Here is a 25,989-nt window from a genome sequence, read left to right as displayed (position 1 = left end):
GATCTGGAGGAGGCCAGCAGCCTATTTGTTCAGACCAGAAACTCCAGCCAATGAACCAGAAGGAAAGGTGATTTCAGTGAACATGGAGAGCATCATAGCAACAGCTGATTACATTGCAGTGCATGCCCAAGACAGCGAAGGAAGAGCATGGAGAGCAGTAATAGCACTAGCAGAGGGATGTAGACTCACCCAGGTGTCAGACGAGGAGCTCTTCTCAGAAGAAAAGGAGGAAGGTGAAATGGTGTTTATGATGAGTGTGGAGATATGGCTAAGAGTGGCGTATAAACAAGTGGCCCAAAAAATTGCAATGGCACTTGAGGCACCCGCATCCACCCCAGTTCCCTTCTTTGAGGAGGATATGGCAAAGGTACCCACATCGCTATGGACTACTAGCCCCTATGACGTAGTATGTATAAAAAGTATTGGGGGTGTAAGGATAAAATTGAAAAAAGGTGCAATACTCCCCAGAGTAAAACAGTACCCACTATCAAAAGAGGCAGATGAGGGCATATATGAAACCATAACGGCCCTCATAAATAATGGCATACTGGTCCCATCAGAATCACCATGTAACACAGCTGTGCGCAAGGCTAAAGGGGGGTCTTGGCGCTTCATACAGGACCTCAGGCCCTTGAACAACATAGGGGAAGCAGAGTACCCCATAGCAGCAAACCCGGCCACAATATTGTGTGGCATTGCAGCAGAGGCATCACGATTTACAGTGATCGACCTTAAAAATGCTTTTTTCTCAATACCATTGCACCCAGACTCACAAGATTTGACAAGCTTCACGTACAGAAACACAAAGTGGAAACACACTAGATTGCCACAAGGGTACTGCGAGTCACCCTCAATATTCAACAGAGTAATACAGATGGATTTGGGTAACATTGAAGTAGAAAGCACAGTGTTGCAGTATGTAGACGACATAATAATTTGCAGCACAAACGAAAAAAGATGCAGAGAGGACTCATTAAAAATGCTGACAATATTGGCTGAAAAAGGTTACAAGGTAGACATGGAAAAGTTACAGTACTGTAAGGAACAGGTACTTTACATTGGTCAGCTCATATCCCAACATGGAAGAAAGATTGCACCACAAAGAGCACAAGCCATTTCAAAAACGCCATTGCCACAAACAGTGAGGGAACTGCAGCAGTTCCTAGGTCTGTGCAACTACTGTAGAGCATGGGTATTTGATTACAGCTCATACATAGGACCCCTGCTTGAGGGGTTAAAAGAAGCTAACAAAGGGGAGAAACAGTTGGGGTGGACAATGGGAATGAAAGAGGCTTTTGATGAACTGAACGATGAGATATCAACTGCTCCAGTACTGGCCACCCCAGATTATGAGCGACAATTTTTCATATTTTCACATTGCGACTCAGCAGTAATGAAAGCAGTGTTGGCTCAAAAAACAAGCATGGGCTACAAACCAGTAGCGTTTTACAGCGGCCACTTAGATCATGTAATGTTGGGTCATTTCCCTTGCGAACAAGGTCTCGCTGCAGCTGCTTTTGCGGTAGAAAAAGCATCAGCAATCACCATGGGGTGCCCAACCACACTATTTGTGGAACATGCACTATTTGCAATATTGAATAAACCCAAGTCCACCCTAACCACGCAGAGGGCATCAGGTTATGAGATCATCTTATCTAGAGCTGAACTATCAATTGTTAGATGTAGCACGGTCAACCCTGCAAGGTTTTTAGCAGAAGTAATTGAGGAAGGAGATTATGCACACGATTGTACGCAAACCACTGAAATGTACTCATGTGCTAGAAAAGTTGAAGAAAACGCACTAGAGGGAGGTGAGCTCCTGTTCATTGATGGGTCATCAACAATTGACCAAAAAGATGGGATAAGGAGGACTGGGGCAGCGGTGGTGAAAATGATGGAGGTACCGGTGTGTGTGGCAATGAAATGTGTGCAATTACCACAGCATTACTCTGCTCAAGCGGCAGAGCTAATTGCTCTGATCTTGGCGTTGAAGGAAAGCTTTAATAAACGAGTGACCATATATTCTGATAGCGCATATGTTACGTCCACTGTCCAAATGGAGAAGAAGAGGGTTTAGAAGAGCTGACGGCACTCCAGTGCAACATGCTCTTTTATTGGCGGAACTAATTGAAGTAATAAACAACCCCCAGGAATTAGCCTTGGTCAAGTGTACCGCACACACCAATGGAGAAGATCGTGTCTCAAGAGGGAATGCAGCAGCAGACGCACATGCGAAGTATGCTGCATACTTTGGTGAGATATGGAACCCCCCAGAGTCAGACAGAGGGAGAGGGAGGGGAATGGCTAAGGAGATGTTGATAAGAGAAGGGTACACCCATCTCCCAGCCACACAGATAATGGAGCTACAAGCGGCTGCACCAATGGCAGAAAAAGAAATATGGGTAAAAAGAGGATGCACAATGTCACCAACTGACGCACTATGGCGCCAGGGTAACACTGGAAAAATTGTAATACCACTGGCACTATTGAATACCGCCCTGAGCCAACTACACCACCCAGCCCATACAGGCAAGGAAGTAATTGCAGCACGAATTAGGGAAGACTGGTTTTGCCCCGAGTTAAATTCTCATGTGTCAAATTTTATAAGTAACCGTCTCACATGTCAACAGTTTACGGCCGGTCACACTCTGAAGGTGATAAAAGGTACTATACCCCGGCCAGAGGGACCCTTCTGACATCTCCATATTGACTATGTTGATATGATCAACGTATGTCAAGGAAACAGGTATATGATTGTAGTAGTATGCCCATTTTTGAGGTGGATTGAAGCAGGGCCATGTTCACACCCAGATGCATTCAGAGCAGCTAAATTCCTAGTGAGGGAGGTCTTCCCCAGGTGGGGGGTGTGCGAGGTACTGCGGTCAGATAATGGCCCACATTTCGCAAATGAAATGTTCCAGCACATCACGTCCTTATTGAGCATCAAGCATAAATTTGCATGTGCATACCACCCACAGGCCAACGGTGTATGCGAACGCCTGAACGGCCTACTAAAAGAGGCAATTGCAAAAATACAGCAAACAACAAAAAAGAGTTGGTTGTATTGCCTTCCGCTAGCCCTATTTGAGCTAAGGAATAGACCAGGATCCGACCACCACCTCACCCCTCACGAGGTGGTTACCGGACGTCAAATGCGCCTTCCTCTGACACCAACATCAAGAGCATTCACAGACCACGATAGTACTGCCACTGTTTTTGGTGATGAAATGTACCAATATGTGTCTTCTTTGATTACTAGTGTAGTGTTTGTGTCTCAACAGCTCGAGCACACACGGGGCGGGTCTAACAGTGATCAACAAGAAGACGCGGATAAAGAATTGGAAAAGGAAAGACTGTGTAAAATTGCTAAAGGTGACCAAGTGCTACTCCGCAATTTCAACAGGAAGTGGAACAGCCCACGCTTCACTGGCCCCCATCTGGTAGAGGAGATATCAACGAGAGCAGTAAAGCTACAGGACAAACGTGCCTGGAATCACCTACATGACGTAAAGATCTACAAACTCCAGACCCGCCCCAGCGCCACTGACAGGGCCATCGGAAGAACAACAACAGTGTCACCAACGGAGGAAGAGACTTCTGCCATTGCTGACGGCTTAAGTGTCCCCATACCCTGTCAACCCCCACCCCCAGATCCCCCAGAGACAACTATTGGACCCACCCACACCATGGTCACACGATCAAAGAGTAAACAGACTTCCGCCAGCTAAGCCCCAAACCCTCTGCCCATTGACCCCCTACCCACTGCAGTAACGACCGAACTGAAGGACATTGTTTTGCACATATACACACGTAAACACTTGAATGTTCTCTTTTTCTTTTCTCTCGCACATGCAGGTACTGCGTATTATTGTACTGTTAAGAAAGTAGCTAACTAACAAATTCACTGCCTAGGAGTAGATGGTTCCCTCAGATGATAACTACCCAGAAGAATTGTCACAACAATTTGTATATGAAGTAAGAAGGCCATCGTACCTGAACAAAAGGAGGGTACGTGTCTACTACACAGCATTCCTCTTGGCCATAGAATATTCAATGCCCCACCTCCACCCATACTTGCCTGCCCTAAGAGATAGATCACTTAGAGTGGCGTGGGAACAGCTCTTCGCCTGAGCACTGAATGACTATCTGATAGGGAGGGCTTAAAAAACAACCACTAACCTTAATAACAAGCATATTGAGAATTTTCAGGTGGGCAACTTTAACATCGCAAGAATAAGCTGCTGGACTGCAGCAAGGTAAGAGCAAAATGCCGGTGAAATTAGCCTTTGTAATAAAATTGATAGGGATTTCGATGATCACCGGGTTCTTGGCTGCCTCTGTATGGCAGTACAGCTATGCTATGAATATTGTTGCTGTACCCAAACCTAATATACCCCCACCCCCAGCTGCAACAGGTGTTACGTCAGGTGGTATTAGTATAATCCCACACAAAGAAAATAGAGTTAAACACAGCACATACTCAGATAATAAAGGTATTGACAACTACATACAAGATTCAGCACACATCTCAAACAACATGTGGTATCAACACATGACCCACATAGGTAAGCAGACAACAGAAGACAGCTGCTACGTTTGCTCATTAATTCCATATGCCATGAGCGCTTCTCGAATATTCGTTGCTACAGAAATAGATGAAAAGACAGCACGATGCATAATATACCTGGCACTGTTCCAAACGAAAGGAAGATTTCAAGGGACAGTGGTGCAATTGGTATGGAAAACACGAGACACATATCCATATGAAAACAACTTCCTCAAGACTTATTTAAGTTACCACAAGAAAAGTTTACATACTGAAGCCTTCAGATACATGACAAGTGGTCCTGAAAAAGGAGAAACAAAGAAGGTAACACTACAGTACCTACCATGTGATTGGTATGCCACTGAAGTTCCTGGTAAAACAGGATGTTGGGAGAGGCCACTGGTGACGATAACAGGGAAGGTGTACTTGGACAACAAATGTGAGATAGGAGTGGTTGGCAGCAACATGATAACAAAAGAAACTATTTCATCTATCGATGGACACAACCACAGATGTTGGACGACTTGGATCAAGTACGTACCCATGCTCACGTGGATAGAGAAGGATGAAGACCCAATAATAATACTGCCGCTAACTGCGCCTAAGGTATGCTACCAACATAAAGGAGAGGTGGACGTAGGGAGCAGGAACAGCCGTGATAATGGACCATTACTGGGCATGCGGAGAAAAGGCATACCACACGCTGCCCCCCCTGTGGAATGGTATATGCACAATAGTGCACGTTAATGTACCATCACTAGTGGTACCCCAGAAACACGTGAATATGGCCAACTTCCCCAAAATGGATGAAGGGAACGAGAGGAAGAAGAGATCTGTACAACCTCAGAAGGGGCCAGAGAACAAAACCAACAGCAATAATACTGTCCTGAATAGAAAGAAAAGACAAGGAGAACCTCTGACAGGAAATTACCTATGGGGTAGATCAGAAACAGCACTCACCTCAATTCCGCCAGAACACAGACTATTTAGCAGAGCAGCAATGTTCTTCTCCTCAATAATACATCCGGGATTACAGGCTTACGCAAATGCAAAATGGCTCCAGATAACTAGTTGGGAACTAATGATGACCATCAATTCTACAGTGAATGGATTCAACGCAATAAAAGAGGAACTGCGCGCAGTGAGGATGGTGGCACTTCAGAACAGATATGTACTGGACCTCCTCACAGCAATGGAAGGAGGAGTTTGCGCAAAGATAGGACAATCATGCTGAACATTCATCCCTGCCAATGATGCTGACAACGGTACACTGACAGAAGCAGTTTCACAATTGGCCGAGATGCACTCTAAAATGATGGATGAAAGTAAAGGTGTAACAAAGGATGGAAGCTGGTTTTCAATATTATGGTCATGGATGCCATCATGGCTGTCAGATGGACTGAAGGTTGTAGTTGGATGTACTATTTTGGCTGGAGCTACACTGATCATAATAAGATTTTGGAAAGCCTGGAAGGCACGCACCACAGACGAAATGATTGAAATGGTCAGTATGCACCCCTTGATGCCAGCAAATGACGGCCAACACACAGGCATGATAATACAAGAGAGAGAGAAGTTGCGCAATCAGATCACCACCAACCACCTGGACCCACCATCTGTGAAGCTCGAAAACCCAAGAAACCCAAGGAGCTACATAGGGAAATGGGTATACTGCACTCCTGGAGGAACCTGTGAATACATGTATTGGTCATTTGAGGACCATGTTAACCACTATGGACATTTGGGAGGAATAACTAAAATATGGAGAGTGAGAGGAGATAAAGAAAAGGATATGTTTGTGGTCGACAAGTCGACCAGAGGGGGGGCTGAAGTGGGAGAATGGAACAACAGGCTCCCACCAATCCACTCTCGCGCTTGGCCTAGAGGATCACGGCCTAGGCACCCGCCACGAGATGAGTTTGCCCATCTACCAGACGACCAAATACCTTGGTACAGGAACCTACGGATGTGCCCACCTACCTGCCCTACCTGCCCAGCAGCTCGCCCTACCCAGGCCGACACCTGCAACATGGATCAACTCGACTAAACCAACACATCGTTAGAGATGCCATGACGACCTAGCCAACGGTCACACCTGTACGACCATGCACACTGGACACTCCTACACCAACCTACACGAAGAATATACTCAACGCTATGACGTAGGTGACGAACACATCCACGGACGTGCATCTTTATTATTTTTCACATAGGCTTTTAAGATGCAGAAACGCAAGACGCACGATGAACTTTTCTAAATGGCTTGCTTACGCTTCACATAAACCCTATTACCTAAAGCGCCTGTGCACTCAATGGCTTCATTTATGCACCTGATTCAAGTAGGCCGCAAGCAAGAGCTTCCATGAACATTAAAAGGAACAAGAGTCCGGTTGCTGATCCTGCAGAATGAGCTCGGCGAAAAGCAGACAGCCAAGCCACAATGTTGCAATCTCGCACGCCGCACACCAACGTCAAGGTCGCACCTGCAAATTAAACAAGGCACGCAGTGGGAAAAACAATATTAATTGTGCAGAATTCGGCCTCAAACACGGTCCCGCCTCACGTGACCAAGCCAAACCTGAAAGGATGCCAAGGCTAGGAGAACGGAGGCGCCTGGATCCCTCGTTACAAGACACAGGCAGATACAAATAAAAGACTCAATGGACATCTGCGACAGTGGGAATAGTCGGCCTTCCAGCCTATGAATAAATCCTCGCATTGTCTACACGTACCCATAGTGAAACATTGTTGCAAATGACAGGTACACCGCGAGCTGGGAACGGCGATGGTCCCAGGCTGGGAGGCTCGCGAGCGCACCAATCAGAACATGGGGCTCTTATCACTGACGCCATTAACATTGACCAATCCTCAGGGGTCTTCATGTAACAATTCTCATGTATCTAATTGCAGGGACAACCCAGGTATACCACCTGACTGACCCTCAGCCACTAATACCCTTCTCTATATGTATGCTATACTAACCCTACCACTCAAGTAACCAATCCAGAGTGGAGATAGGTTTTTTGCTAACTTTTCGAGGTGACGCAAGTAGCGCGTCATACCAAGGTAAAAAGGGCCTGCGAGCCCCACGATTGTGTGTGTGTCAGGACGGACGCGTACGATCCTTGACTCATCGCTGCCGTTTGTATAATAAACAGCAGAACCACCTTGCTTCTTGCGTGTGCCTCATACTCATTTTTGTGATACGCGGGAGGAGTTGGGGCCTCCCTGCCCAGAGGTCCGCGGACGGCCCAGCCGACCCCGGCAGAATTTCCCCCCGACAGCAGTAACACACCCCATGCACCCTGCACCGCCAGAATGTATAGACTGGATAGACTTAGAGCTCGCACACAGACCACAATATTCAGCACACAACCCCCACCCATTGAACTTAGAAACTACAGATTAAGCTCCCGCATCCTCTCCAAACACATCCCCCACATTGAAGACACTCTCACCCACAAACAACCACACACTAACCAAACCACACTCCTCAATATAACCACACATAACACAACAGTCACATCTACCACCCTCACCGTCACAATCACACCTCACATTAAATGTGCCCTCCTCAATGTTCGATCCCTCACAGCTCACGCATCTGATATTCATGACCTCATAACTAATAACAACATTGACCTACTAGCCATCACAGAAACATGGTTACACGAAGCATCAGGCCCAGCCGTCACTCTTGCACTACCACCTGGCTTCACCATACTCAGACAAGACAGACCTGAACGAATAGGAGGCGGAGTAGCCTTCATCTACAAGGAGAATCTTCAGCTCCGACTTGTTAGCCACTCCTCGACCAACAACTCTGACCTCTTATCGACCAAACTCACCCTGTCACCCAACAGCACCATCAACATTCACCTACTATATCGCCCCCCAGACCCCAACCCTGACTCTCAGGAAAGCATCATCCACATCCTCAGCAATAATATCAAAAGCTCCACCAAAACCCTTCTCCTAGGAGACCTCAACCTGGGATTTAATGATGCTAAAGACAAATCTGCAGTCGCCCTCTCCAAAGAACTCAGTGACCTAGGCTTCACCCAAAAAGTAGAGAATCCCACTCACGCCAAAGGTCATATTCTAGACTGGGTCGTAGACCATAATTGTCTCTCCACTATCACCTTGATATCATCATTGCCATGGACCGACCACAACTGCATCAAATTCTCGATTCCTATCACCAAAAATCAAAAACCCTGACCTCTGCTATCGCTGCACAAGTCAGAAGCTCAATAAACTCAAAGAGGACAACCTGCGCCCATACCTCAACACCCCCAAACTAGCACCCCCTTTCTTTAATAACCCCAATATTTTGGCAGACATCTACAAAGATGTCGTCACTAAAGCTATCAATGAAATAGCACCACTCGAATGGAAAAAAGAAAAGAAATCACTACACGCCAACGCCTGGTTCACTGAAGAACTGCACTCAATGCGATCCCACAAAAGAGCAGCTCTAAAAAGCTGGCAATCCAACCCATGTAACAGCACTAAAAATGAGTTCAACTTAATCTCCAAGCAATACAAAATAGCTATCACTGATGCTAAAGCCAAAGCATTCAACACACGAATCTCTAATGCCAAATCGCACACTAAAGAGATCTTCACCATCTTCAAGGAGCTCATCCCCCCCCCAATACCCCAGATGAAATAATCAAAGATGAAGCGTGGTGTGCCAGCATTCAATCGGCCATGCTACATAAAATTGACCTTCTCCAAATGAAAATCAAAGACCATTGCAAAGCACTACCTAAACAGACAGGTACCAAGCTTTCTAACGCCCCACCCTCCTCATCGAAGCCAACCATACCTGACTTCTCTTTCAAGGATGTCATTGAAACAGAAGTTATCAATCTACTAAAAAATCTCAAACCCTCCCCCTGCAAAAGCGATATTTGCCCACCTAAACTCGTCAAACACTGCGCAGATTGCTTTGCGCCGCTCTTTACAGCTTTTATCAATGCGTCTTTTAAAACAGGCATTATCCCTGCTAGCCTCAAAGAGGCATGGGTCCGGCCCCTCCTAAAAAAACCTACCCTCGACCCCCTACAACCCAATAACTACAGACCAATAACCACAGTGCCATTTCTCCTGAAATTACTGCACAAAGCCGCACATTGCCAAATCCAGCACTTTCTGGAAACCCACTCCATCCTTGGAACAAGGCAATCAGGCTTCCGGAAAGGACACGGCACAGAAACAGCCCTTGTGGACCTAGAAAATCAGATCACCCAAATCATGGACAAGGGCAAGCCAGTTCTCTTGCTCCTCCTAGATCTCTCGCCCGCTTTCGATCTAGTTGATCACAAGACCCTCACCTCACACCTCACACACTCTGCCAACTTTTCTAAAGAATCAGCCGTATAGGTAACCTCCTGCCTAGAGGGTACAGCCATGAAAGTCTTCTCGGACATCGCCAACGCCACTCCCACGACAATCCACTGTGGAGTCCCTCAAGGTTCCTGCACTGCTCCCACACTCTACAACCTGTTCACTAAACCTCTTTTTGACAAACTCGACTCCTACGGCATCACATACACGAATTACACGGACGACACACAAGTACTTCTACCCCTCTCAGGGTCATACCACGACGACGCAAAGGCACTCCACTCGATCTACGCCATCATCCAGACCTGGATGCCAGTAAACGGCCTCTGCTTAAATGGAGACAAGACGGAAATCATGATATTGGGTCAACAGAGCACCCTAGACAAACTGGACACACTGTACGCTAACTTCTCCATTGACAACTCCATCATCCCTGTCTCCACAGCGGTAAAGACTCTGGGAGTATACATAAACTCCTCTCTATCTATGAACAGACAAGTCAGCGCTATCACCTCCTCATCTGCCCACACCACCAGACTCATAAACGCCATCAAGCCTTACCTCTCCAAACCCAACTGCCTCTCCAAAGCCAGAGCAACCATTGGAGCCAATCTGGACTATTGCAATGCCCTCCTAGTGGGCACATCAGCAAAAAACCTAAACAGACTCCAAGTCACACAGAACAATGAGCTCCGGGCTGCTCTCAGCATCCCAAGAAGAGAGCATATACCCCATGCCAGACTTTCAGCCCAATGGCTACCGGTTAAAGAACGAATTACACTCAAAATCCTCACCCTCACCCACAAATGCCTCTCTCTCTCCGCCCCGTCCTATCTATCAGAGACCATCTCTAAACCCTCCTCCACCCGCCCCACCAGAACGCAATACACCAACCTACTCTGCATCCCACGCATCAAAAAAGCCAAAGCCGGTGGCCTAAGCTTCCCCTACATTGCCGCCAAGACCTGGAACTCTCTCCCTGCAGACATTAGGGCGGAAAACTCGCTCCCGATTTTTCGTAGGAAACTCAAGACCTCTTTCCTTGCACAATAATATGACCCATGCGAATCCATGTAAATATACTGCATTGCTACTGTACAAACACCATATCTCCCACTGTAAATAATGTATTCCTTGTTAATATTGCTTTATTGTATTGTATTATTTGTAAACAAGATATGTCTGTAACAAGTGCCACAATGCCCCCGGGCTGATGTGCGCTCTACAAATCTGAATAAATAAATAAATAGCTTATTATGCCAATAAGCACATTTAAATTGTTGGAGTATATAGACCATGGTGCCTTGCACCAAACAATCAAGGAATGTATTTTCTGAGATCATTATGTGGGAAGAAAACCTTCCTCCAAAAGGACTCGAGATGCTCACCTTAAAGAACATATGTGGATAAAAATCAAGGTACCGAGAGCATTCCAGCTTAATTTATTAATTTATTTTGTATAAAGCACCAAACACGATGCTAAAGGCAGATTAAGGACAATTGGCAAGAAGCCAGAAGCGGAATCCAGAGACAGATTTAAAAGCATTGCGAAATGTGTGGGTGTGTCAGTGTTTTCAGGAGGCTATATGGTCTTGGGAGTCCCTGCTGGGTTGTCAAGAATATTTCCAGGGAGCAGTTTTAGGCATGGAATGTGCATGGACACCAATCTCGCTTGAGGAAAAAGGAGGCGATGGGGATCAAATTGTCACTCCATGGAAACTGCTCTCATGAATGTGTCCAACTTCATCACCTCTGCTAAACAGTCCATCCTATCCTCTATCCTAATTATCCTTCACCTGTCTGCTGCCCATGACACTGCCCATCACTCTGATCTCCTTAATACTCTCTTTCTTCTTGGGATTCGCAATCAAGCCCATGCCTGGATTGAATCCTACTTTCCACCTCACCAATTCTCTATCTCCTGAAGCTACAGCACCTCTCAACTCACTCCTCTAACTATTGGTGTACCACAAAGCTCTGTCTTGCACTCTACACCTCTGCTCCTGGGGTACTAATCTCCTCCTTTGGGTTCTCATACCAACTCTTCGCGGACAACACCCAAATCTTCTTCTCTTTTCCTGAACTCTCCTCTGATCTATCACAATTCCCAATTGTCTATCTGCCATTAAATACTTTGCACTCTCTGATGTTAAACTCTACTAAAACCAAGGTGTTCTTCTCTGAAAAAAGGCGCTCTCTCTCATCTCTTCCTCTGCCTATCCAGTTGCCACCTGACACTCTCCCCTACTCTTCATCAGCTAGAAACCTTAGTGTCATATATGAACCTTCTCACACCGTCTCTACTTTCATCTCCAAAAACTGGAACAGCAGATCACCTAAACATGCCAAATATTAGGAACATCAGGCACCTCCTTCCTTTCAACACTGCTAAGCATCTCTTAACCACTCTTGTCTTCTCTAAACTGGACCACTGTGCCAGGATTCTCTTTGGTCTCCCCAACTATGCTTTCTGTCCTCTCAACAAGATCATACCTTTTGCTACCACTACTCTCTTTGAACTCCATGGGCCTCATTACGACCCTGGCGGTAAGTTACCGCCAGGGCCGTGACTTTACCGCCATGGTGCTAACTACGTTAACGCCATGGCGGTAAGGGGATTTACCGCCCCATTCCGACCTTGGCGGGGCGGTAAATCCCCAATCCCCATTTACCCTTCCCCATTCCCATTTTTGCCCCATAGGGCATAATGGGAGTGGGGAAGGCGTTAATTACGCCACCGTAAATTACGGTGGCGTAATTAACACCAAGTTCCCTTACCGCCATGGTTTTTTACACCCGCTAAAAGCAGGTGTAAAAACCGCCATGGCGGAAAGGGAACTCGTAATTGGCGGTAAGGGGTCGGCGCAGCTAACGCTGGCGCTAACCCCTTACCGCCAGGGTCGTAATGAGGCCCCATGACTTCACACCTACTTCCTTGTACCCTCACCAGGCTGGATGACTGACGATGCATAACAGGGCCTGATTTAAATGTCTTCTCCTGGTTCACAAATCTAACAATGGTAAGTCACCACTGTATCTATCCTCCTCTATCCAACTCTACAAGCCATCTCGTAATCTGTGCTTTACATCTTTGACTGCCCTTGTAGCACCTAACCCTCATTATGCTTCCTCTCGCTTCTGCTCTTTCTCTCTTCATGTTCCACTTGCATGGAATGATCTTCCCCCAGAAATCTTTTGAAACAGTTCACATAGATTTGTTTAAAACGAAGCTGAAAGCTGATTTACCCCTTAACCTACCTTTCATCTGCCTTCAAGCTTACATGTTTCCCTCATCTCCAACCTGCCTGTGTCTCTCACGCTTTCTGCCTCCACTCAAACAACTCTTCCATCATAGTCACATCCCTAACACAGCAGACGTACCATCTACCTGCACTTAAACATATCCAATATTGGTTGTCCTTAATCTATGTATGTCCACTTATGTATTGCCCCCGGTGACTGTTCCATTTACTCCTTTTCACAACCTGGACAGAATGTCCCTCAAACTCACCCCATTGAAAGAAGCTCACTGCTTCCCATCAAATCTAATTTCTTATTTATTGTACATTCCTTTGTGATCAAAAGAGCATTGTTCCTCGTGTATATAAATAAATAAATAAAGAAGTAAATAAATAAATAAATAAATAAATAAATAAATTCAGCAAAAAAACATCTTAAATTGTGACTGAGGAAATTGTTTTTTAAAAATGTCTAATGTATTCCAGGCAAGTGCTGTAAAAAGCTTTGTGGACACGGTAGATCATCGTGAAAAGAGATTGTTCTCTTGTGGTTAGACGTGCGCCCCTCCTCACGGAAATTATAGATGATACAAAGTACAGCATGGTTTTGGACGACTTGTGGATGGAAGAGGTAAGTGATTCCACATAGAGAGTATTGTAGTTGTCCAGTCATGATAAGACAGGAGTAATGACAAAAGCACTATTTGGGGGATGGGGTGAGTGACAGGAACTTTGTGATGGCTTTCAGTTGGAAAATGTCAGAAGTGGCAGTCCCAGTACTCTGGTGGACAACAAGGCAAAGGCTGCTTTTGGAGGTAGCTCCCTGGTGATAGATGTTCAACACTGGAGGATGACCAAGGTTGGAACGTCTGGGATGGAAGGTATTGGGGTTGATATACTTGCTGAGGAAGAGGATTTCTGTATCCAAGCCATTGGGGCAAAGTCATTTGTTTTTCCTAAAGGAGTTTATAGGACTGTGTAAGTGTGTCACACAGTGGGTATTCAAGAACACAGGAATGGAATTCTAGTTTGAAACTTATTTTCAGGTCAGCAAGTATTTTAACAAACATGTTGAGAAGTGTAGGGAGAGGAGAGCGTACATCCCTGAAGAAAACCATAGGACGATGGGGAGTTTCAGGAAGTGAATGTTCCTAGTAGGAGTATAAGCAGTCAGAGAACCTAGACAAGACTAGCCCATAGCTACTGTCAATGAGGATACCTTCTCAGGCTGATTAGTTGGTCTGGTATACCAAACGTAGCCAATTTGTGGTTTAGGGAATCTTATCATTGTCAGATTATGACCTTCCCGACCGTCTTCCAAGTTTATGGCCTTGGCATCCCTTGAGATGACTGGTACATCAAGGATGAACTGTTCTCTTGTGAGAGCTTCATTGTTGTGAGCAAGTGGTAAGCTTTGGAGAATATCAGGGAAATGTCATTGAGCTGAGAGGAGTGAAGGAAGAGGAGGGAGAAGGTGTCCTTTGAGGGTGAGGGATTGAGAGTGGAGGATTTATACTGAGGGAAATGATGAAAGCAAAAAGAGGACAGGACAGGATCTTCCAAAGAGGATATTCAAGATCGGGAAGATTTCAGAGTGGTTAGGCCAGAAAATGGTTCTGCTGGGGATATTATTGCAGTTGACATAATGTTGAGGATTTAGCCCCTTCGTTGATTGCACTATACATGTTGAGGTAACAGCAAAGTAGTGTCATTGAGGCGATCAAGCTGGATGCTTGGGGCAAGAGCAATTTGCCAATACAGACGTTGAAAATTCAGACACAGTTAATTCTGTGGCTACGCCAGCAAAGAGGAGGCAAACTTTAAGTAGGTGACTAAGGGCGATATAGTCCGGTAAACCACCATGATGTGGATAGAGGTGCTGGGATTGAGAATTAATTTACTGTCGCTGATTTTAAAGGTGATTCAAAGGGGAGAGGGATGAGGAGAAATTGTATTTTTTTGATAATAGTAGCACTGCTGCCTCCACCTGTCAGAGAGATGTTGAGGAAATAGAGGTGATTCCTAAATGAGTAGCCAGTTTTATGGGCATTGCCTTTCTAATGGAATCTGAGCAAACATTGGCCGCATACTCACAATGAACAGGCAGGATGTGTCCACGTCTTCATTCTTCCATGGGGAATTCTGTAGTTTTGTCCTAGGAATGATGAAATGGGGTACATGACACATCAATGTGATTTTGCTGCAATACCATTGAGTAAGCTTCTGAGGATGCCATATTTCTCTGTTTTATTTTATTATGATCACCAAAGTAATTTTTTGAAAATCGTTATACCTTTATCCTTTTCTTAAATAAATAGTTTGATGACATAGTGTACCTGTATTGGGGAATCACAGTGTGTCTCACTAATCTGGGGACTCCCTGAGGAGTTCCCTTTCTCGATGCCATACATTACCCACCATTTGTGCCATCATCTTGATTACAGGTATATTGACGCTACTCTCTGCGTCGGCCCTCGGTGGGTCCTTGAGGCAGTGACATGCAGAGCTCCTTATTGTCAGATTTTCTCCTTCTGGCCTGCCTGGAGAAAGACCTGCCATTGTAAAGTTCTGAACCGAGGTCCCTGCATTCAGCTACTCCAACTTTACCTGATGTGGCAGAGGGAGAACATGGAACCGCTATGGGAAATTTCTGTTCAGGCAATAAGGAACTGGCATCATTTGGGTTAACGAGAAGCTGCCATGATCATATTCATCGGGGTGATGTTAAGGTAAAACTGACATTTTTTGTGGGCAATGTGAAAACCAAAATGACAATGCACACAGCGTGGCCAACACTGACAATTACGTTTTCTGAGGGAAGTGTGAAACTGGCATAGCAATTTTCTGGGAGCAGTGTCTTTTCTTGAGGTGATGTGGCACCAGCATGACAATTTATTTTTGAATTTATATTGCGCGGAAAAGCCCACAGGCATCGGGGTGCACAAATATAGATGCAGACTTCGGAAATAGAACAGTACGGGATCCTACCTAAATGGTGACAATGAGCCTCATTATAAATTTGGTGGTGTGGGAAAAAGTAGCAGTAATTCCGTGACTGCCACTTTTCCAGTACAGCCAAACTACAAGTTTGTTGGTGGGAGTTACTTGATTTACCTCCAGGTTAGAGCTCCAGGTAAATCAGGCCCCCACAGCCCAAAAAAAAAACACTGGTATTACAGGCAATTCCCCAATTGGCCGCTATTTTCAGCACCTATAATATCCCGGAAATACCGGGATATCAGGTGCTGGCAAAGGTAGGTCTGTTTGCCGGTATCCTGCTGGAATTACCAGCGGGATACCGGCAAACCTAAAATCAACCCCAATATGAGTAATTGCCCAACACTAGCATGAAGTGTCTAAAATGTCACCGGCATTTTTAGTTGGCTGTATGAACTTGGAATTGCAATTCTTTTGGTAACAATGAGAAAGAAAGGAGCATGCCAATGGGTGCAAGTAGGACAAAAGTGTTATGCACTGCTGAACATTTAATGGGCTTTCTCTGGGGGAGCATTTGGGGACTGGAACATTTTATGGAGCAATGCAGAAAGAACCATGACAGCTAGCTGACTATTCAAATAAGCAATTAGCACGTGAACATTTAGGGGCTTAATTCATGGAACGTTTAGCGCGGTGCATAGGTACTTTGCACTGCCAACAAATGGGCACTGCCAACATTGGGCCTAATAAAAAAATTAAAGCACTAGGTAGCGCAGACTTAGTGCCTTTTTTGTGAATTATGCCCAATTAGCATGGTGCAAACAGTACTTTTGCAGTGCAAAGTGACTTTGCTCCTCAAAAATACACTTTCCACCACTCTGTGAATTAGGCCCGGTTCAAAGTGTTTGTTGGCAGTGCAAAGTCACATTGCACTGCGCTAAACATTCCATGAATTAGGCCCTTAATCTGTCCGTTTGGCCCATTGAGTTGAACTCATGCACATTTGTGAGTGACATTGGCTACTTTATAAAACACCTGCACTCCTGGCACGTTAATCACCGTATTATCATCAGCACCTATGAATATGTCTGCAATGTCTAACATAATTAGCACTCCCTGAATTTCTGGAGCAACATTCCTATATATTTTGGAATTAACCTGATGTGTAAGAACAGCCCTCCCTATTCCCTACATCTATGTATCATTTCTGATTGTATTTAATGTTCTGGGGATTCTCATTCTATTTCACTTGCTATTGCAGGAACAATGACATGCATTCAGCCACCTGGCACACCATTTAAAACGGGTGCAATTTCTATTAGTATGAAAGGCACGATTCGTATCATGTCCAGTTCGGTAGCGTTATACTGCAATTTTCTACCGTGTATCCACTATTTCAGTCAGGTGCACAATATTCGGATGGGCACGTGATTGATTAGCTTTGAAAAAAATATACTTTGAATCATAGCAGACGTGGCTTTTTAATAACATCAGCTTTTTAAAAAGGGCCACATTCCTCCCATATAAGCACTGCAATAACAGATGTTACTATATTATCAGCCTATTTAATGGTGCCCAATGTATCGATCCGCAGTCGGAACTTGCAATGTGCAAGCTGGCCAAATGCCAGAGGTAAGCACTTACCTTGCTGAGCTATCCATCCATCCGAGGTGCTGGAATATCTCATGTCTCCCACACTGACTGTCCCAAAATCCGACGGCTTTTTAGCCATTTCCTCCCAAAATAATGTGCGGTGAAGCACAGCATTTTAGCACATTATTTGTGCTTGGTGGGGGGAAAGCCCAGCAAACACTGATGAGCTAGATATGGCACTCTCGCGGCAATTTGTGGCGGGTACCAGTCTAGACCGACAAAACGCAAATACAATCTGAACGCAATAAAGAAGGGACACGTTTGCATAGCTACTGTCAATCTTTTGTATTTATTTATTTATTTTATTTCTTCATTCAGCAGTTTTATGTCTATGCCACATTTATTTTAGTTTTGTTTTCACCCTTCAGAGGTATGTTCCACCCTCCATGTACCCATACAATGGATGGCAAGTAAATCCTCTCTCCCAAACAAATAGAAGTGGAAAAAACGGTGGCAGGGATGTTAGCCATTAGGATTAGAAAGACAGGAATTCTTATTAAAGGCAAATGTTTGATATAGACTTTTTCCCTGAAAATGGCCCAGTCTCCCCTACTGCTACTTGAAGTAAGAGTGCAGGCTGCTTGCAGCAAGACCTTGCCCAAAATACTTGGGGTCAATATTCAATAGCACTCTTTATTCACCCGACTAACAGGGCTGGTTTGTAGGCACCGCTGTACAACTTGTCCATGCCAAGCCGTGCCATGCGCAGAGGGAGCGCGGCGAAGCTCTTTACACTGATGTCTGTAGGCGATGTGCTTCATTTTTAATTGACGAATGCTGGATTTTCCGGTGATTGATAAGGTAATAGCCATCTTCTTAGAAGATGATCGACCTCTCACTTCTCTTGGTCAGATGCCAGAGCGGCACAGCTTTGCTTTCCGGTCTGCTAAGCAGATGCTGTTCCAGCTGCTGGTGGCACCCCTGGGGGTAACCAGATGAGAGCGATCATATCTAAAACCACTAGCGCTCTTTAATTTTGCCTCAGCAGATGCAGAAGATCTCTTATTGCGAATCCCCCATTGGCTGCGCTTATCCAGTGGCCATAAAAAGAGGCCGTGCCCGTCGGAGTGTGGCGGCCTAGGCCTCTGGTCTCAAATCAGGCGCCCTCCTCAGAGTCACCTCTGTTGCAATTGACTGAGCAGTAATCTGCGCCCCCTCAATGCTCCAGCTACTTATTCTCCTGGAAGAGCTCAGAGCCCCGTCTTCTGGAAAACTTCATGTACCATGAATTTCTACGCCATATTCCCTCATCGTTGGTGAGGAATGTCTTCTGCCTTTACGGAGCAACAGTGGTTACAACCAGGAGAGCTCCACGACTTTCCCTGCCATTGAGATATCTGACCTTCTGAATAGCATCACATGCCATTGATATGGGCCCTCAGATGCAAACACTGCTGCTTCCATGTTGCAAGTATCCACAATGCACCTGCATCTCTCGAGAACAACGCACCATGCAATTTCTAGAATTAGATCTTGCATACCTATGTTCCTGTATCATATGCAGGCTTTCACTAAAGCCTTCTCGCCGCCATTTTGTTGCCGTATAGTCCAGCATCTAGCTCCACAGTTAGACAACCCTGGCTCTTGAGCACCATGCGCCTAATTTCTGGCATGTAGCTCTCGTTTTACTCTGTGCCTTTTATCATGTTGCTTTCAGCCTGTAGTGTCCCACTAAGATAGACAGTGGCTGTGGATGTTCCCTATGCGTTCGTACAATGCTGTTTACTGTGTAAGGAGTCTTTGTTTTAATGAGTGCAAATTGCCCACAGAGGGAGCTGCAAACGAGGGCACTGTAGTCCCATCTATGCAATTAGTGTTGTTTGCACTCTGAAGTGCGACAAATAATGCAAATCTGGGTGGACCCTGGTTTATGTTTATTATTACGTGAACTTCGTAGTGCAAACAGGTGTAAATGTCGTCCGCCAGGTACGCATGACAAGAGGCCTTTAACATGGTTCCCATGGAATCCGCCAGCTTTTAGCAGATGCTAAAAGCTGGCGGATTTCATAGAAATACTATAAATGATCAAAACCGGACACTGGGGTTAATGTATTTGTTCTTGGCAGGTGGAGGAGATACGGGAGGCATATATATTAATTCTGTTGCATGCCCCCACTGCACCTGGTAAAAATTCCCCAGAGTGTTAAAACAGGCGTAAAAGCAGGTGTGACTTTTACACTTTTAACTCTAACGCAACTTCAAAATAAACCCATAGGGGCTCATTGCGAGTGAGCCGGTCCAGTAAAAATGCAAGATAAAATGCCGGTAATACCGTCTCTGACTTTTTTCTTGGACCGGCACACTCCGAGGTTGCCGGTAGGGGCTCTGATCCACCGGACAGGCCCGTACTGGCAAATAATTGCAGAAATCACCGGCACCGGTAGTACCGGTGCCGGTGATTTCAGAAAACTCGTTCCATGGAGCCCTATGGGACTCAATGGAATGGGAACTTACAGATGTTGCCGGCACCCATAATATCCCGGTAATACTGCAATATCGGGCACCCGTAGCGGTAATGCAGATTTGCTGGTAACCCTCCAGAATTACCAACGCGTTACCGGCAAACCCGCAATGAGCCCAATAGTCTACCATTTGCTTTTAAATGCTGGCCGCTGAAACATGATCAGCCTTTTTCTGCCTGAAGATTTTTCATGGGGATCTATTTTGCAACAATTAAGTTCCCGGTTCGTATCCGTTGGGGGTTTCAGGTGTTGAACCAACCTTAAGGTTTGGGCCGACAACATTACGATCCTGCAGACCAGGCTGCTCTGTGTCACAGATGAAGAAAATGACATTGCTGTATGAACTATGTCTGTTTATATTTGGCCCACACAGCTCAAGATTTGTAGGAAGGACACATGTGACTTAAATGGGACTGCTACTGTATTCAGTCAACCCAAGAACAGGGCTTTGTTGTTGACAGTATGGCCTACATGGCTGTCCTGCATCATCTGTGCACTCACTTTCCATTTTTAGCACCACTAGAAGGAACTCAATTGACAAAAATGCCAGCGGCAGCGGAACTGATATAAGGTGCCTGTTGACCATCCTGTTGGTTGACATTACAGGAAATGACATCACATGACATTTGGTCCTAAGAACACCATCAAAAGGATGTAAATCTGATCAAGTAACACTTTACAGTGTTGCAAAGAAAGATTATATAGTTGTTAGCCAATGTCAAAATATTAATTCAAAGCTTTAGGGATTTCAATATGCAGTACACTGGGTAATCGAATGTACAACTTCAATGGATCTGAAGCGAATCAATTAAAAATTTCGTGTAACAGCAACATTTCCCTGTGCCTTTAGTCAACGTGTTCTCTATCAATGCAAACGCTGGTCTGAACATCAGTTTCATGTCACTCTTTGCCTGGTTCATAGTCCTTCAAACTCATTCAGTGGGGTTCAGGGGTTGCAAGAAATGCCCCAGAAATACTAAGCTGAAGGTCAAGGCTTGCAGCGGGTACCCCTGGCTATCCCTATGATATGATATGATGTAGCATTTATAACGCGCCTATACACAAGTGTTTCAAGGCGCCCATATGACGTCTATGTTTGTGGGGCCTTGTCTGCCCTTTGTAAGACTATAAGAATAGCATTTAAAAATATGTGCCCCTCTCAGTCCTCAAATTGGGCATCAGGGTACCATCCTCTACTGTTCCATTAGGATCTGCGTGCCATCTCGAGACCACTGACACCTCAGAGCCGACCCACAATTGCCTTGACCATGGAGTGTATATATACACATGATGTGATAGGACAGTGCCAACCCCAGTGGAAAAGCACAAGTCACAACCACTCCCTATGATATGATATAAGTCATTTATAACGCGCGTGCACACAAGTGATTCTAGGCGCGACTTCACCAAGGCTAGAAAGGGTTCTTTTCTTTAAGAGCGATGGCCTGAGTTACCATTGCAGCATTTTTGGTCACGTTCTTGCATTGTGGAGAAGCCATTAAAATGTTGCTCTACCGCTTTTGCCAGAAGGCATCTGGAAAAAGATGTCATGCTTCCAGGCTGGTGTCCTAGGAGAAGGGGTCATGTGAGTTGCATATCTATGACTCCATGTAAATATGGGTGAATTCCATGCATGAGCTCCTTTCCTACAAAGAGGATTCTGCACGCTGTGCTTTGTGCGACGTGCCTTGCGCGACGGAAGCAGCTGTTGTGCCATAGCAAGGGAGAAATATGGAAAGGTGAAATAAGGGTAGGGAACTACCTGTACCGGGCCCTTCCGGTGTAAAAATGCTATGGAGTACAGGGATATAGTTAAATGGATATGTACATGTGATTCAATGTAATGTAATGTAAATAAGTCTTGTATAGCTTAAATGCCTTGTTGGCACATATTGTCATTAATGTGACAATGAGTGCAGAATTTCATAGCACAATGAAGAGAACTGTATGATTGAGAAATGTTGACAGGGATGCAGATTAAAGAATGATATTAAATGTGATATATTTTGTGGAAAGAAGGATTGGGCTTAAGGGCTAATTGATTAAGTGGTGCTCCCTAATCAAACGAACTCCTGTAATGAATTGGCAACTCATTTAGAACATGTCAACGCTACTCCATGAGTTGCAGCAAATTGCACGGCACGTAGATCGTTGTACACCTAGAGAAAGGAGCGTGCAGATTGCGTGTGAGGAGAGATATAATGATGGATAACAGTTCTTCTGGAGGAATTCTAGGAGAAGCCATGCCCGCGGTTCTGCAGATCCATTTCAATGAGCAACATATGGAGTGGTATTAATCAAAGTCTCATGTCACACGTCCCATCGAATATCTATTGAAAGCGGTGAATAAACAGGTGTTAACCACCGGTCGGTCAATTTGTGATCTTCTATGTTTCTCAATATAAGAATAACAAAGGCAAGTTGCAGAATGAAGGCGGTGCTTCCACAGAGGGTTGGAACTGGAAGGGCATGGTATGCAGTATCTTGAGATGAGACCTTCTGTTATCATACATGTAAAAGACTAAAACATTGATTACAACAATTCACTGGACAACTGGCTGCTTTCTGACCATGTCACTGGGTAATTGATTAACACATTTAACAGCTTGACTATTGCACAGAAAACGCCGGTCCACTGTGCTTTGCAAGCAGTTAAAGTGTTCCTTGCCCAATAGAGAGTCGTTATCAAATCAAAGGGTCGCGTTATGTCCGATTGACAGGCGAAGCTATGACCTTAGCCCAAAATCTCCCACCACAATCTGTTCACATGTGTGCACTGTCTTTGCTAACATGTGCGCTGTGATTGGTTTGTACGTGACAACTTGTTGTGACTTCAGATTTCTAGATCCACAAAGTATTTTGAATCAATAAATCACAATAATTACTTAATTACAGTACAGCATACATCATATACCAACTACCTGACTACCTTCAGGCACCATCGAGAAAATACTGAGGCTAAGAAAACTCTAGGGAAAATTGCTGTATTTTAATGAACTGCTGGCATTTCTGATCTACTTGCTGCAATCTATGATTAGGTCTCATGAGTGAATAATTGAGCATCCATGATCCATTGATGGCTACCATTTGTTGGAGTTATGGGAAGACCAAGACTTGATAACCACAAGTACTCAGCATGGACATGTTCCATGATATCTTAAAGCTGATCCTCCGTGTGGGCAGAACTGATACTGAGACATAGGTGCTAAACCATTGTTCTAGATGAAACAGGCAACCAGTGCCACTCTCCAGCTTTCTGCAGAAGGAGAGAAGTATTATATTTGTAAACCAAGCAAGCTATGATGGTGTGGAACATAATACATTTCTTCTTAAGGAGACCCAGTGATTGGATTGTCTAATAGAAAATGATTCAAAGTGCTCATAGGAACTGTTCAATCTCTACGGGAGTGTGATGGATGACATCAAGTGACTTTGTATTTGTTCACTGAAAGAGTTAAAAGAAGTTCTGGATAAACCTTCTGACAACCAAGTCGAATCACACACATTGTGGGTGATTCATTCATAATGACCCTCAAACAACATTTTGGAAAGGTCATCTCAAGGTTGACCTCATGGTGTAAACAGGGACACCCGATTGAAGCTCTCATTCAGTCTTGATCATCTTTCAGAGGGAGCAGACGGTTGTTGCTGGAGGCATGCTGAGGAGATTTAGGGAAAGCTTAATAAACTGGAGTGCATTTAGAGTAGTAGGAAGAAGCTTATGGAGTGGTAGTGATTGACTGGGACCAAGTCAAAGAGTTCGATTCATCATATTCTTTTTTTCCTTTACGATACTGCGCGACATTTTGAGTGCTTGGAGTGGATGAACAGCACAAGTGCCATCAGAGGTTTGGGGATGACACACCAGTTAGTATCTATTTCTCGAAGTGAGTGGACAGGGAAAATGTCATCAGGTGACACCTGAGAGGAGGAGGAGGCAGAACCAGACATCCGGGAGGGCAGCCTGTTGGAGAGCCACGCTTGCCTGTTTTTGCTTGTTGGGAACAGCGGAGATTCGGGTAGGTGGTGAGTGACACGCCATTCAGTGTCCGTCTCTTGAGGTGAGTGAATGAATCATATTCCTTTGGAGGACACCTGGAAAGAGGAGGAGTGAGAGGAGCCAAGAATCCCCATGGGAGAGTCACACTCCTGATTTTGCTGGGATAGATCAGCAGAGATTCAGAAAGGCAGCAGTAACACATTGGTTAGTGTCCATATCTTAAAGCACATGGACAAGGCATGTGGAAGCAGGTGACACCTGGGAGAACGAGGAGGTGGAGCGGGGAATCCCTAATGGATGTTTATGGGAGTTGTAGGCCCAACTGAATTTGCTGAGAGGTATCAAAAGATATTCAAAGAGGTGAGGGACACACCAGTCAGTCTCTGTCTCTTGAAGTGAGTAGATGAGACAAGTGCCATCGGGTGACACCTGGGAGGAGAGGAGCGGGAGAATCTGGCAAACCCTGAGGACAGCTTGTGGGAGAGGCATGATACTGAAGATGAATTAGAAAACATTCATCTCAGTGGATGACTATAGGTATTAAATCGCAAGGGAGACAGATATCGAGCCCTGAGGTACTCAATAGCTGATTTGGTCGGATCAGTTAGGCAACTAGCACGTTTCCCCTGCTGGGTACATTCCTACAGAAAAGACTGGAATCATCCAAGAGGCTGCTGAGATACTGCAGCAACTGCAGACAACCTAGACCTAGACAAAACTTTGAGACACCCTCTTCAGTGGCTCAGAATCTTGAATACAGACTAGTTATCAGTAGAAACATGCAACATAAAATCAGCGTGACAGATGTTTGATGCCTATCTATTCGACACTCTGGGAAGGGCTGATGACTCATGACATTATTAGTACAGCAAGGAGCATGTCCGGCCAGTAGCACTTGTGCAAGACGCTGTAAAACCGCCAAAATGCCTCTCAACCAGAGTGCAGTCCAAGACGTGCTTTAATTCGGCCACAGCAATTGTCGCTAACTGCAGGAGAAGCATTGCAGTGGTGCATGTTGAGGAATTGACATTTATAAACATGAACAAGAACATGTAACAACATCTATCCATAGCTTACATGCCAGCTAGCATGATGATGATGATTTATTACTTGGTAAATGTCAAACACTGAAAAGTGAAGCAGGGTTGTATTTTGGTGCATGTGGTTGGGAAGCTGTAATAATTTATAATTGGGTATTTATAATGCACTAATACCCAGAGGTTTCTAAGCGCAGACCCGGGGATCGAACCTGTGTTGCTCCATGTCGTTGTGCTTCCAAGGAGAGCGCATTGCCCCTGAGCTATCCTCCTGGCTAAGGTAAATAAGAGGCCCTGACAAGTTGGTGTCTAACACATGCTGTAGCTTTGACTGCAGTGCAAGTGATGTTTTCGAATTCTGATAACATATAAGTTATCCCACATTCCTGATAACATATAAGTTATCCCACATTGCGCATCGGCCCACTAAAGATCTTGGGCTCTTAAACAGGGCACAGCAACTTCCCCAAGTTATCTGGCTCTTTCACAGTGCACAGCCACCCACAAAGATTCACAGGGTTTTTCACAACGTTTAGCCACCCACCAAGGTTGTGTGGTTCTTTCAGTGGGCACAGTGGCAAATCAGGGTTCTTGGACTAATTCAAAGGGCACATTTCCCAACCAAGGTCCTTGGTCTCTTTCACAGGGTACAGCAGCCTACAAAGGGTTCTTAGCTCTTTGACAAGGTGCAGTCAGCCACTCAAATTCACAAGATCTCCTAAAGAGCATTTTGTAAAGTTCTACTGTTCTCCACTAAACAACT

Source organism: Ambystoma mexicanum, chromosome 8, assembly GCF_040938575.1.
Source record: "Ambystoma mexicanum isolate Mex_15411 chromosome 8, UKY_AmexF1_1, whole genome shotgun sequence".
Classification (NCBI taxonomy): Eukaryota; Metazoa; Chordata; class Amphibia; order Caudata; family Ambystomatidae; genus Ambystoma; species Ambystoma mexicanum.
This window is presented reverse-complemented; position numbering follows the sequence as displayed.